We start from the raw sequence: 14,302 nt of genomic DNA, 5'->3' as shown, positions 1-14,302 counted from the left end.
TTGGAGGGTATTGCAGCTAACCAGAGGTTGTACACATTATACTGAATTTTAATGTGTGCAATCTCTGGTTAGCTGCAATACCCCTCAAATTAAAATTGAGTATATGCAGTGATATTGCACTGCAGAGCTCAGTATGCTCCCTTAACCCTTACAAATACGTTTAAGAAGTTCTCTGCAACCTTCCACTTAGTGTGTGAAAACTATTTTGTCTTATTCATTTTTATTTTGTGTCTGATTCCAGTGTTTGTGCTTGTTCTTCATGGGTGGTTAATTCTTTGTCCTAAAATGAAAACCATACAAACACATTGGACTGCAACCTACACTTTAAAAGAAATTTTTTTTTTTCTGTAAGCATTTAGTTCTTTACCTCCATTTCTCTCCTGGTTAGTCTTCATTGGACTTTTTACTTCAGACTGGCACATTTCTATTGAAGGTTTGCCTTTCACACATGATGTTACTGTGTAGTTTTTCTTCTGGTCTAACATCCGTGCATTTTGAATTCTTCTAGATGAGAACTCAATCATTTGCTTTGCTGTGATTTAGAACAGAGGAAATTAAATGTATCTATATAACAGTGAGTACTTTTTAATATTTTACAAATGGAAATATATATACCCCTCAGGTAAAAAGACACAGTGCCAGGCTGTGATGTAAAGTGTGCTAATGTTTTTGAAGGCAAATGTACTAAATGATACCAAAACCTTTTGTCTTTCTGTAGAAGTCATCCAGAAGCTGAAGGGACACAGATCTGTAATTTCCCCCCCCCCCCATCATTTAGTGTTTCAGTTTTAATCATCCAAATAGAGCTACATCATAACAAAATATTGAACAAATTGTTAGAAAGCAGCGGTAGCAGTGTGTTGCTGTCTGTTTTGACATGGAAGAAAGAGGACAAAAAGAAAAGTTAGTTCACATTGCTATTGTGAATTTTGTTATAAAAGCTTTTGTTAGTAGTTGTTAACCCTACTCTCTCAATGTAGATTTGTTCAAAACTAGACAATTTCTTGAACATGATCATATTTCTTGTGTTCACCAAGTAGGCATTCTTTCAAGGATATCCCAGAAATACAGAGTCTGTAATAGAGGTTCTCCCTCATCTTATGATAGTAAAATCCTCTTCTTGTGATAGCCCTTGCACCTTGATTTTACAAGAAATATTTCTTGCATTCAGGACTGACCTACACCAAGATCAAAGTAATATTATTAGAAATTTAGATTTTTGTATAGCTGAGGTTATAAAAGCTCAAGAAAGCAAAAGGGCTGCTGAGTTTCATTTATCAGGAATCTGGCTCTGTTGGAAAGCTGCATTTCAAAAAATTAGTTTCAGAAAGAAAAGAAGAAAAAAGCTCTTACCACTACCTCTGTTTTTTCATTTGTTTGAAAAAGCTTGCACTTGAAAAGCACAGAATTTGAGTAGTTTCTCAGTCTGATTCGGTAGAAACCAAATGGTTTAAATGGTAGAAACTTGACTATTAATAGAGTATTTGTCAGTAGCAGTCTTTATGAATAGGTGAAGAGAAAGGAGAGGAAACATTGCTTAGTGGTGGTCGCTATTTCAGGAGCGTACTTCTAATTCTAGCACTGACTCACTATAGCCTTGGAAAGTTGCAGTGCTTTTGTTCTAGAGAATAGTAAGTAAAGAAAAGAGCCATTCTATTCTAATAGCAAACATCCATTTTATTGTAACGCTGCCTGGAGTTCATTTACAGGAAAAATCCAATGCCTTTGTTCTTTCTCTCTATGCAGCTAATAATTCTTGCAACAAAGTATTTACAGTTTCTAATTCTCCTCCTACTGCATCTTCCAGCCCTACTTTTCCTATTTGCAGTTATCAAAATATCAAAGTTACTAAAATGTCAAGAGTAGATCATACCGCTTTGTGAAAGAGGTTAACTCAGTGATGTGTGCACAATAAAGGGAATGCCTCCCAGAAGGAGAAGGACCAACAAGCAAACAGCTATTTGCTTTGCCCCCACGTCTTCTGTAGCACTTCTGGAATCAGCCAGCTGCATAGGTGAAGGAGCCATTTATACCCATTTTTGTTAGGTTCATGTTTTCATACATTATTTTGGTTGGTAGGATTGTTTTTTTTAACAATCAAACATCAAAGGCCTCTTTATTCACAAAAATTTTGTTGAAGATAAATTTATTTTTGAGTGAAACCCTTACCCAGCCTGTGCTTAGCCCTTGTGCTGTCAGGAATTTGTGCTTCACATCAGTCATTTATCAAGCCACACCTGTGCAAATTCCCTGATACCAATGCATACTTATATTTTGCAAGCTGGTGCTTTCATCTGAGAAGCATACCACCACAGCAGTGACATCTGCTCAAGATCTGTGAATCTTGAGGGATTTGGAGGTAGAAGGCCATCATTACCCCAAGTACCCTTTGTCTTTTTGTGACAATTCTTTGTACGTAAAAATATTTTTACAAAAATGTGTATTTTTAAAAATATCAAATATGTCATTCTCTCTCTTTTAAGTATTCCAGAGAACTGCTTAGTAGATGACCAACATATATTAACTGAATAAAAATTGCCAGATGTTCATTAGTGTTCAGTAGCCACAAGTGCTTTCAAAGTCAGTGAAGCTGCTGAGGCTTACTATCTGTGACCTTGTATTCAGATGTCTGAATACAGAGTTAGGAGCCTTGTAGGTATGTGACTTTGAAAAAATTGAGTGTGTCACTGAAGGTCTGGGAGAAAGCTTTAGGTGTGTCACATTACCCTGAAGTGTTCAGATTTTTGGAAGAGCATCTAACAAAAGAGTGCTACATTTTAACAAGAATTTTACAGTTCTTGTCAAGGTATGATTGTGTTTAGATGTTCTCTGGCTTTGCTTTGACACCTAGTGCTCCAGTTAGAGTTGGTGCAACCTCTGTTGTGAATTTCACTGGGGCCTGGCTTGAGTTTTAGCTGAGCTTCTTCAGTAGTTGTACTAAGCTTAATGCAATGTGCAGGTCTTTTCCGATATCTGAGGAGTGTGTTGGGGGTTTTTAGACAGCCGCTGATCAATACTGTTTTTTACTGCCATTTGTATGTAAAATGTTAGGCAAGATGAGGCTGCATAGCTAAAAATGATTAAAAAACAATAGATGAATGAATTCAAAGGAAAATGCTATGTATTGTGTGCGTATATGTGTATATATAAAATCTGGTTCAAAAGAGACTTGTTAGAACCGAACAAGTCTGAGCGAGAATTAATGGCCCACACCTGGGAATAAGAGGTGAATTCTCAAGTATCCAGGTTTAGTAACTGCCACACCTGTCCTATATTCCCAAAAGCATAAATGAGGTCTGCAAGGATTTAGATAGCTTAGCTTCTGAATGCACAGTGCCATGGCTTTTTTCCAAGGCATCATCAGTCACCGCATGAAAATCCCCACCCATAATTACTAGGGCATTATTTGTCACGGGGAATACTCTAATAAAGAATTTTGCCTTATTGATATGATACCAAGAAAAGTAAATAGTTTTAGGGATGAATTTTACCCTGATTTTAAAACAGTTCTTCAGAACAGAAGCCTAAAATAAATATCCTTACAAAAAAGCAGTGAAATTGGAGAGGCATAGCTCTTTCTCCTTCGCTCCAATGGTGTTGGGAGAATAAGGACCCAAAATTCTTTCTTACCAACGGCTTTATTATTCCCTGCAACCTATATGACCTTTGAAATACCATAAAAGCTCAATGAAGAGCCACTTGAAAAAAGAAACAGAGCTTGTCAGAGCACTGGTGGGGGGATAGTCTCCCTGATTGTTTACCCTGCCTGTTTTCTGTTCATAGAAATGAATAGAAAATGAGCTATTTATACCTGGATGATACAAAATATGTGGGAGGAAATTTTGAGAAAGTATATGGCAATTACAGAATGTCTGTCATTGAGCTGCTGCTGATAACGTCTAGGAGAATTTTGCTCTAGACATCAGTGACAGCAATACGTCTGTCAATGAGTACAGTGCATGTCTTCTCTCCAACAGAAAAGAAAGGAAGTGCTTATCGCAACAGAGCCATCCTCCTCCCAGAAAGTTGATTCTCCAAGTTTGGTGAGTTAACTGGCAGAAAGGCCTTTTCTTTTTCTACATCCTGAAACAGAAGCGAATTCTAAAAGGATGGCAGGGCGTAGCTCCCCCTGCTCTTTGGCTCTGTGTACCTTCCAACAAACTGTATACTCCCAGAAGAACAAAGTGATTACATTTGCACTTGCAGGCACCTGAATATCTCTGTCGTAGTGAAATTATCAGATACAAGCTAGCACTAGGTTTCCATTGAATATAAACATGGCAGCCAAATTGGTAGAAATAGCCACTTTGGTAACATATTCCGGTAACAGCAATATCAATGGAGAAGGGCTCATCTGATTTTTCTCTCCTCTTGGCAGCAAGTAGATCATATTTCCCTCAGATAGTCAGGAGAGGCTTTATGCTCCCTCCATCTCTAAAATAGCCTTTGAGGTCATATGTCTGCACCTCACCTGCCTTAAAAACAAACTCAGCAGATATCTCTATAGGAAACTGTCCTTCATCTGAATTGTCCAGCCATCGAGTGGATTTTCCTGCATTGAGCATGATTTATCTGGTTGAAATCATCAGGATTTTTGCCTGAAGAAAGAGTTCAGGATCAGCAGTATTACAATAATGTTGATGTCAGTGATTCCCAGGGGAACAGCCTGTCTGCCAAAATAGGGCACCAAAAAGAGTAATATGCACAAAATTGATGCAAACTCAGAGTACTTTAAAACAGCCTGAACCAGCTCTTACAGTCTCCCAGTGGTGCACCTGCACCAACATTCAATGTAATACCAGCAGTGAGCTGGCAGGGACTGACTAGAAGTCATTCCACTAAGGCACAGTGGCTTCCCTGAAGATTGTTCTTCTGCGTACCTGATACCTGCTGAGCACAAGAGGACTTTACCAAGGCGTACACTATTGTAGAAACCTTCAAAACTCAAAATGAATACAGTGAAACAGTCACAATCGTTTGTCTAGATTTTTGAGGCCCCCCTCCAGGGATTACAGGGATTGCTTTGAAGTCACCCACAGTCTCAGTGGAAATGTGGTTTGGCAGTTGGAGAAAAGGACTTTGCTTACCAGGATATGAAATTCTTTGAGGTATATTGCTTATGTGCACCTTCACCTCTTGTCCTTTCTTTCTTCTTCTGTAAAGCCCTTTGACATTAACGGAATCCACAGGTGAGATGAAACTGAGGTGTGTAACGCACATACTGGTCTTTTTTACAAAAGACATGAAGGAAAGATGAGTGCACACAGGTGTATGTGTGCTCCCAATAGGAATATGCACGCAGGCAGCCAGTCTCAGAAAATCCCAGCTATGGGAGACTGATTTACTGTTAACAAGCTAATGTGGGATGTTGTGCTGCACTGGTGCCATAATAACTGGAAAGCCTTGGGCACAAATGTCAGTGCATTAAGTGCGGTTAGATTTGTAACAAAATATTTCATTCATTTGAACATTCTCCTAATGTAAAGACATTTATTAAGCTCTGGTTGTGACATCAGTAGAGAATACTGTAGATATTCTCAAATAGTCCATATGTCTCTGGATTTTATTAGGTAAGGGACACTCACTGTGGCCGTAATTTTAATGGGAGTTCACAGACAGCTCTCAGATACTAGAGCAGCATTGATATCTGAACTATGGTAAAGTTAAAGTGCTTGCATGCTTTTAGTTCCTTTCTGAGTGCTTTTAAACAGACTTCTAGAAAGCTTTTTAATAGACTTAGAGTTTGATACATGCCATATATTCTGCTTCTCTACCACCAGATGTTTTTTTTAGCCCAAAATGTATAGACCCAAGGACTAATTTTCCAGTCCTGCAAGGGAAATTTGACTGTCTAGCTCTGAGCCCGCTGAAATAAATAGGCCAAGGGGCACCAGAGCAAAGTCTGGTTTCCTGAAGACTTATTTTTCAATTGATAAGGCATGAGCTCCACTTGAGGTATGTCACACAGTTTAAATGTTTAGCCTTTTTTGCAGGTAGATTCTCTAGTGGCTAATATAATGCAAATCCACAGGGTGGCTTTTCCCACTGTTGGTGCATTTATGGGATCTGTTACCTATCTGCACAAAACTTGTAAGACTAAATACTTTCAGGATCTCTGTTTCTCAGATTTGTTTCAGATCAGCCAATGGATGCAGTGTTATTAAAGAAACATTTGCAGAGATGCTCACACAGACGTCATGATCACAAAAGCTTCATTTCCATAGGAAAGAACAAAAACAGGCATGCATGCGTATTATTATATATCCCAGACTCTTTAGACTCATGCTTCTGTAGTCCTGGCAGAAATGTAAAAGTCTGTGTGCTGTTTCTGAATACACAAATTTATTTTCTGTATTGTTTTCAAACTAGAATCAGGGAATGGTGCAACAATTTTTGAAGTGGAATCTGTGTAATTGATTGATTTTTCTTAAGGACAGTGTTATCATCTAGTTTCATCCTGCAAAACACTGTAATGCTCATCTTAGCATAACAGAGACACAAATATATAGGGTTTGATTGTCTTCCATAAAATACAGGCCCAAATTTTTGCATCTGCAGTGGAATTAGCTGCTGAGCTTACACAGATTGTACAAGTGACAACCGTAGTTAGGAGACCTACGATGTTTTACACTTCTGTGCAAAAGAAGGGAGCAGGGACCTCAGACTGTTATCAGTGACATGCTGTGCTGGGTAACCAATGTTTATTTCAGTTTATTCATAAAGGAGAAAAATCATTCCCATGTGGTGAGAGGTCTAGACACAACCTAAGATTCAAATGATCTCTTGATGACTTAAGTTAAATATAAATGATCCATAAGCCCCGTGCTTAGTTATATAAACACTTCCGTCTACTAAGCCTTTCCAAAAGGTGCCAGAATATTCATGCCGGTTTGGAATAGCTCCTTTTTGTGGAAAATACTGACCTGCTATCAACTGTACTTTCTTATCCAACCTAAATACCAGCTGTGTTGGCTATGGTAACTGTCAGGAATTGTTTCTCTAACTGGGGAGCAACAGGGTTCTGTGCTGAGTTACATTTTCTGTCCTTTTGGCTACTGAGTGCAAGATTACAGATAAGCAGTATGGATCCTTTCCTTTACTGTCTTTAAAAAGATTCATACTCTCCATGTTGTGGGTTCTGTAGCATGCAAATTTTTGAATCATCATCTTCCTTTTAAAATCATATATTTTATTAAAATAAAATTCAGTATGCTAGCACCCAACTAAAATATGTTTCATGAATTTTTTTAGCATGGTGCAACTCATTATTAAAAATCTGGGAAGTTTGCGTGCTTTTAAAAAATATAGGTCTTATTTTTCTAAAATCAAATTTTACTTTGTTACATTAGATTTCACTTTATATCCTCCTATTTACCACAAGTATGTCATAAATATTTGTACTGCTCATATTTCCCATTAACTGAATAGAATGTTGGGTTTGTTAAGGAATGTAGGATTTATGGTGATATTAATATATTATATATAATTTGTGGCAGATTAATATCTAGTTTAATTGTTTAGACCTGGAAGAATTATTCAGAGTAGATAATTGAGGCTCCAAAAACTTATGCCCAGTTCTTATCTTTAATCACAGCAGTAGGACAAAAAAATTACACATTTTTACAATATAGGGACCTGATTGCCTGGTTGGTGCATTTTTCACTTAGAAACACAAGTAGTTTACAAGGGCTTTTTGTTTGGAATTAGAAACCTCTCAGCCCTGGGCTCTTGCTGAATGATTAGCTTTGATTATACTTAGCCCAGCTATTAAGTATATGAATCAGTTGCTCAAGTAAGTCACATGACACTGTTTCCACCTCCTAGTTGAAGGGCAATGCCTTTTCGGCATTGCTTTATGAGCATTTCACCGTGAAAACTTCTTGCAAGTAGACTAGCACCGTCAGTGGATTTTTACTTTCTGAAGCATTCTTGCAAACAAAAAATAAAATCATTTTTATGCTTGCTTCCATAAAACAAATGAAAAAGATGACGGCTTCCATCAAAAAAAGTCCTCTGGTTTTATTCGTATGAATTCTGACAGTATTTATTTGAGGCATTCAGTAGCTCAGCTGTCAGCTGCCTTTAAAAACTAAGCAAGGTGAATGTTTTGCTTCAAGCATCATAGTTTGAGGTAGTCAGTACTGTTTTACTATAAAACTTTGAAATACCTTTGTTACCTCCCTACTTTAGTTTCTAAATTTTTGAGGGACTGTGATCCATTCAGGAGAAATCTACTGATCATCAGACTCACCTAGTTTGTGGTTAACTCTTATTGCACTTAAAACAAGATAAAGACTTGTTTTACCTAAAGCTCAAAATTCCAGTTTGAACAGAAAAATGTAAATGCAAAGAACTCACAGGACCCATGCAGTGGTGAGTAATCTCTCCTTATTTTTATTAACAGGACTGCAATGCTGAATGTTACTGTGTGTAACCCCTCTGTGAAGACTTAGAAGGCAAGATAGGTGTTATCTCTGCAGCTGGGAGTGCCAGGTCCTTTCGCTGGATGTTTTCCAGTGACCTTTGGAGTCCCTGCAGGGAGTGAGGGGCCCTATCTCACGTCACCCGCCAGTGGTTCCATGAGAGTTGATGCTGCCCCATCAGCCTGCCACGTGGTCAGTCTGGCAGTGAAATCGCTCTGCAGCAGGGTCAACGTGCTGCAGATGGGAATTTCAGCACAGTATTCCAACCTGTAAGTGTTAGCTGCTTCTTAAGTCTCATCTTTGTGCAGCAGTTATTCTGAGTAGAGTCGGAGAAATTCTGATCCCAGAAGTGTCACTATTATTGGCTTGAAACTGATAAGAAAACTGCAATCATTTGCAAGCCAAGATTGCTTCTGACCTGCTTCCTTCCTCTGTGTTTCTGTTGTTTCCCATGTGCTGGCTGTTTCTTTGATCAGCGGTTAGGAGTCATTTGTGACGTCCCCTGCTAACTCTAAAAACTTTCCAAAGCTTCCTTGTGACTCCCTTCCCTCTTAGTGCCTTTGACATTTTTCGTTACATTTAGTAGGCCAACTCCTGCTTAGATTACTCATGCCAGTAATCCCTGGGCTGCCAGTGGGATAATTAGAGAAAGCTGAATTTAGCTCAACAGCAAGGTCAAACTTTTAGGTACAAGACAGGATCCATGCTGAGCAATAAAACTGCTCTCTATTTGTACAGATTCAGTACTTCACAAAACCTGACATTTTAAAATGAGAGTCAAATGTGGCCCCAAACCCTTCTGCCATTGAAGTATGGCATTCTTTATGACACTAGTAATTGATGGGTTGCACCAAAGGTGGTTGGTTGGTTTGTTTGTTTGTTTTGTCTTTCCACCTCCTAGCACTTTATCCCACAGATAGTTTGAGCATGGCAAGTTTGCAGGCTGACAATCAAAAAACATGACCTACAGGATAGTGAGGCTATTTCATCGTGTGCCTTGTGAATCACACAATAATTTGAATATAAGAGAAATGGTAATGCAAAAAGCCCATCAGATCCCTGACTTCTCTGATGGGCCTTGTGCAGTTTTCATCCAGCTGAAGTTCCCAGCAGAGTCAGAAATGTGCTTCTCTGTGGAGTGCCAGCCTGAGGCTTTCACATCTGTGCTATGCTACAGAATGTAACTTTTTACCACATTTTTACTCTTCAGATTAGTTTAGATCCCTGTAATAATCTCATCTAAAGGAGAGTAAAGTTGATTTAGAGAGGAGCGCTAGATCCATGTCAGTGACTAAGTTTTGTGACAGGATGTGTCACAAGTTAAAATACATAGTGAAGAAATTGCATGACCTTATTTTTGTAAGCTGGTCTTCCTCTTCCTTTCCTGTCCTGTAGCTCTCACTTCTCATATCTTGTTCTTTTGTTTGTAAATTCTTTGTGTAGCAAAGAGTCTCCTGCTATACATCTGGAAAGTGCCTAACATCTCTTGATGTTCTATTTTATATATATATATATATATATATATATATATATATATTTATTTTTTTTTTTTTTTTGCAGATACCCCCAAGATCATGTCCACAGTACAAACAAGGACTGGTTAGAAAGGATGATAAAGCCTAAGCCATGCTGTACCATCTTCTTTTTAAAAATCCTTTGAGGTCCATAAAAAGTTATGTCTAAGTCAGTGGTAAGGTTTTTCATTACTTAAGTGGCCTTTCCAAAATGTATTAACTCATCTTTGTAAATGTACCTTCTGAAAACCAGAAGATTGGAGACTGACTTGTTTTGGTCTCCTTGCATGTTGCCAAAGTTGTGGTTACCCCAGTAAACTACCTGTTGCATTAAAAGCGTATGTATGAATACTGCCACAGGATGACTGCATGAATATTTTTGAAGTATCAATGCTAAATCAAAACACATGTATAATAGACAAATGGGTATTTTTTCCTGTGATTCAGTGTCACAGTGCAATGTTCATGGAGGTAAGCTCTAGGACAGTTACCAATATATGTGTTCAGCCTTAGCTATTTCTTCAGTTAATATTGCAAATGAGTATTTTTAGGAGGAGCTGATAATCGTAACACACTTCTGATGTCAGAGTGAACTACTCGTATGAGTGAGGGGATGCTATTGCTCTAACTAGCAGGATTTCCTTAAATAATGATGCTAACCCAGATGTAGAGTCCAGCTGGCTTGATGCATGACAAGTCTATAGACACCTGTCTGTGTTATGTCGGTATTTAGTTTTAGGTGCAGTTCAGGGCATTTACAGTTGTGAACCTAAGTTCCCTATGCAGCTCACGTAGCATCTAAGTTAAAGGCCTGAATTCAGAGTTAACTGTGTGCAAACACAGGTAGGGAGCTATGTTTTGGTTTTCTGGATTTACCAGCAGGTTAAACCTCCTTTTCTGGATTATATCGTGGATGATATGATGAGAAGCAGCTAGCCATATACTAATAGCTGTAATCTTCAGAGAGTATTTGGGAACGCTCTGCCCCTAAAAGCAGAGTTGGGAACTGAGTCGGGAATGTGTTAACTGCCCTATTATTGTTCTGCTGTGTAACTTTTCTGCTAGCTAAGGGTCTGAACCAGTTCTGCACAGATCAGTGAGAGTCTTCATGCTCAATTCAATGTGGTAGGGGCAGGGTCTGTAAAATAAGCTGTATTTCCTATAAGTTCCCTTAAGCCATACAATGGCAAAATCAAAAGGAAAAGAATGACATTTTCTTGGCAGTTCACTTTAGAAATAAATGTATTTCAAGATAAAAGTTACTTTAACTTTTCCATCAAAAAATGTAGAAATAGCAAGGAAGTGTGTGAAAAATAAAGTGTTTCAAATGTAGGGAAGCAGCAGTGGAATTTTTAGACACTCGCTGGTTGTGATATTAGCTCAGGACATGGGAAAGCCGAAATTCCTTGTTTTGCCACTTATTTCCTGTGTGGCCTTGGCAAGTCATTCAGTCTCCCAGCTCTCTAGCTGTAAAACAGAGAGTAGCAACACTGCTCCACCTCCCAGGAAGATGTAAGCGTGAATGAATTAAAGATTGTGAGCTATTCATGATGAGAAAAAACACTGAAGCTTGCAAGATAGAAGACTGAAAAATAAATTCAGGTGGGAAAAAAGGTAGATTATTGTGTAGTCAGAGGTAAAAGACCAGATAGTGAATGGATGATTTGTGGATAGACCAAATATTGAGCATGGGGATAACTGATACATATTAATAGAAGAACTGTAAACGTGATTGGAGGAAGTCTTGAGGCAAAGGTGACAGCCTAATAATGCAGAAGAAAACAGTAGGAGGAGAGATGGGGAGCAAAACTGTCACACAGTTTTTCCTGGTATTTAACAGTACCTTCTTTGGGACTGAACTTAATCCAGTATCTGAAAAGCACTCAGAATATTCTGGGCACCATGAGTATAATCATTGAAATACGATCCTAACTATAAAAGAGGAACTATGTATGTAATGGCTCATTAACCATGTAAAAAAATTTGGGACAGGTAAACCACTTAGTTTCACAGCCTGATCATACATGATTGCAGGTGACAAGCTAGAAATGGGTTGAGTTATGAGCCCCCCCTTTGAAAGGAGGTGAGCAGTAGTCAGGCAGAAGGAAGTGAAAAGATGCTCCCAGTCAACTAGCATGGTAATTGCAAATGACTGAGCTCTCAGGAGAGGAGCCAGAAGTGAGTAGAGCAAAAGGACAGCACGGGTTGAGGACATGGCCATAGAGAAACGGTAAGAAAAGGGAAGAGAAAGATACCATAATTTATTTTTTTTCACCCTGGAGTTGTAAGCATTGCTTCTCTAAAGGAGAAAAACCGTAATGATAAGTAATTTAAACATCTGTCACTGGACAAACTTTGCACATCAAAAATGGTAATCAGTCACCAGCTGCCTTTCCCAGCTGAAGGGAAGGTCCTCTTTACTTGTCATACCATGCTGCATACTGATCTACTGGCCTCCAAGGGGTTTGGCTTTGGCACATAAAGACTTTTCCTTTGAAAATTGTCATGGTGTGGCAGCTTTTACATGTGCAGGATCATGTTTCCCCTCCCTGGGGCAGAAAGCACAGGAGAGGGGAGAAATTTGTGTTTTATTACAGCACAAGAAGTAAGATGGTAGGTTGCCAGCTCTTTATTCACACAGAAAACTACTGCCCCATCCCTGCCTGCTTCCCTGGTGCGTTCACGGCACCGTGCTGTCCCCAGCTGAGGATATTGTCCCCCTGTCACTCCCAGGGCAGCTGTCCTGTTCTTCCTGCTCCACAGTGCCCATCCCTGCCCCTGGCCAACTCTGTATCCTTTCCTCCACGCCATCCCCAGATGGGAGAGGAGGGGCTGGCCTGGCCTGGCCTGGCCTGGGCTGGCATTCACACCAAGAGGAGCTTTGCCTGCAGACAGGGCAGTCGGGAGCTTTGTCAGTAGTAGTGAAATATTCTAGCTTAACGAGGCAGTGAAATAATTGCATAATGGCACTCTGATTCTTACCTGAGCTGCTGCATGCCATATTCTATATGTACTTCCAAACCCTTGGACCAAAAAGCAGAGTCCTATACTAACCGCTCAGCATCTAAAGCCAGCCTGGACATTGTAGCTGTACGCACAGGGAACCCCTTTTGCAGCCCACAGGAGTCGAAGGCCTGAGAACAGGACAAGAGCTGAGTCCAGGGGAAGTGAATGAGAATTCAATGTTCTGGTGCTATTAAAAACCCCAACAGTCACAAAATTCACTTTTATAAAGCAAATATATTTGCTTTCCTTCATGATTATGATTTTCTTTTCAGTTTCCTTCCCTACTAACAGAAACCAGTACAACTGACTTTGTATAAATGACTTCCAGTGCTGTTCAGAATTTTGGAGCAGCTTTTCTATTCCTTCCCTAGCTTATAGCTACTAGAGGCAACATCTACTTTGAGATGGAAGAATAGCACCCTCAAGAGTTGACAGCAGTGCTGCTTCAGGGAGCCGCAATATGCAACGGACGTCCTTCCTCTTTTAGTTGAATTAACTCCCAGACACACTGAACTGAGCAACAAAACACATTTTTTCATGATGTTAGATCTGAAATATTTGGTATCAGTCACTGTTGATATGAATGTGGAAATACGCATTTGTACCTGTCTGAGAGATTATCAGCTTCTAAATGTTTTAGTTGCTGTAGAAGAAGAGACAAAAAAAAAGAATAAGAATGATCTTACTTGTCTAAGTCAGGGAGTTTCATTTTATACCGTATTAAAACAATTTGAGCAGGAATTTATGTTTTCGTGTAAAAAGAGAAGATTTAAAAGTTCTTAACTTAGATAAAAGGGGTCTATGTAAAAAATACTGAGAAAACCAGTCCTTAAATTGTGGGGACTTGTTCGTTAATTACAGTAATTAGGAATGGAATCTGATCCTAAACTTTCTGATTTACTTTGGATTTCTTTTTATGTGTGTTTAGGGCTTAATTTCAAAATGATTATAAAATGTGAGAGTGTTTTAAGACTACAAAGGCATAGGTATTTGACAAACATTTATATGTTTCTGCTATTTTGCACAGCACTGACCTTTTATTTTAAACACGTATGGCCTACTCCTGTTTCTGCTGACTTCAGAGTTAGATAAGGCTTTGAAAGCTTCAGAGTAAAACCGAATCACGAGCTGGTGTTCCAGAAGATAGTGTCTCCCAGTAGGCAAAATGTCGAGCTGGGGATTTGCTCCTTTTCTATGAATGGGATTGCTTGAGTAGAACAAGCAGAATTCAGACAGTCAGCTGCAGCTGGGAGATTTTACTGTAGACTCTGAAGCATCCAAAATTTGTTTCTGTCACAGACTTGAGGGTTTTCTTCTGTAGCATGAGCTTGTTCAGAGTTATTACTGGTGTTTTGATTG

The 14,302-nt window shown here is 39.0% G+C and overlaps 1 long non-coding RNA gene across 1 annotated transcript; it reads left to right on the top strand.

Moving 5' to 3' along the window:
- Positions 1-502: 502 nt before the first annotated feature.
- On the top strand, positions 503-10,126 carry LOC112962827. Its single transcript, XR_003252418.1, has 4 exons — positions 503-574; positions 3,978-4,043; positions 8,405-8,692; positions 9,984-10,126. It is a non-coding gene; the product is annotated as an uncharacterized LOC112962827 (long non-coding RNA).
- Positions 10,127-14,302: the final 4,176 nt, after the last annotated feature.

Source organism: Apteryx rowi, unplaced genomic scaffold, assembly GCF_003343035.1.
Source record: "Apteryx rowi isolate R43461 unplaced genomic scaffold, aptRow1 scaffold_1, whole genome shotgun sequence".
NCBI lineage: Eukaryota > Metazoa > Chordata > Aves > Apterygiformes > Apterygidae > Apteryx > Apteryx rowi.
This window is presented reverse-complemented; position numbering and strand designations above follow the sequence as displayed.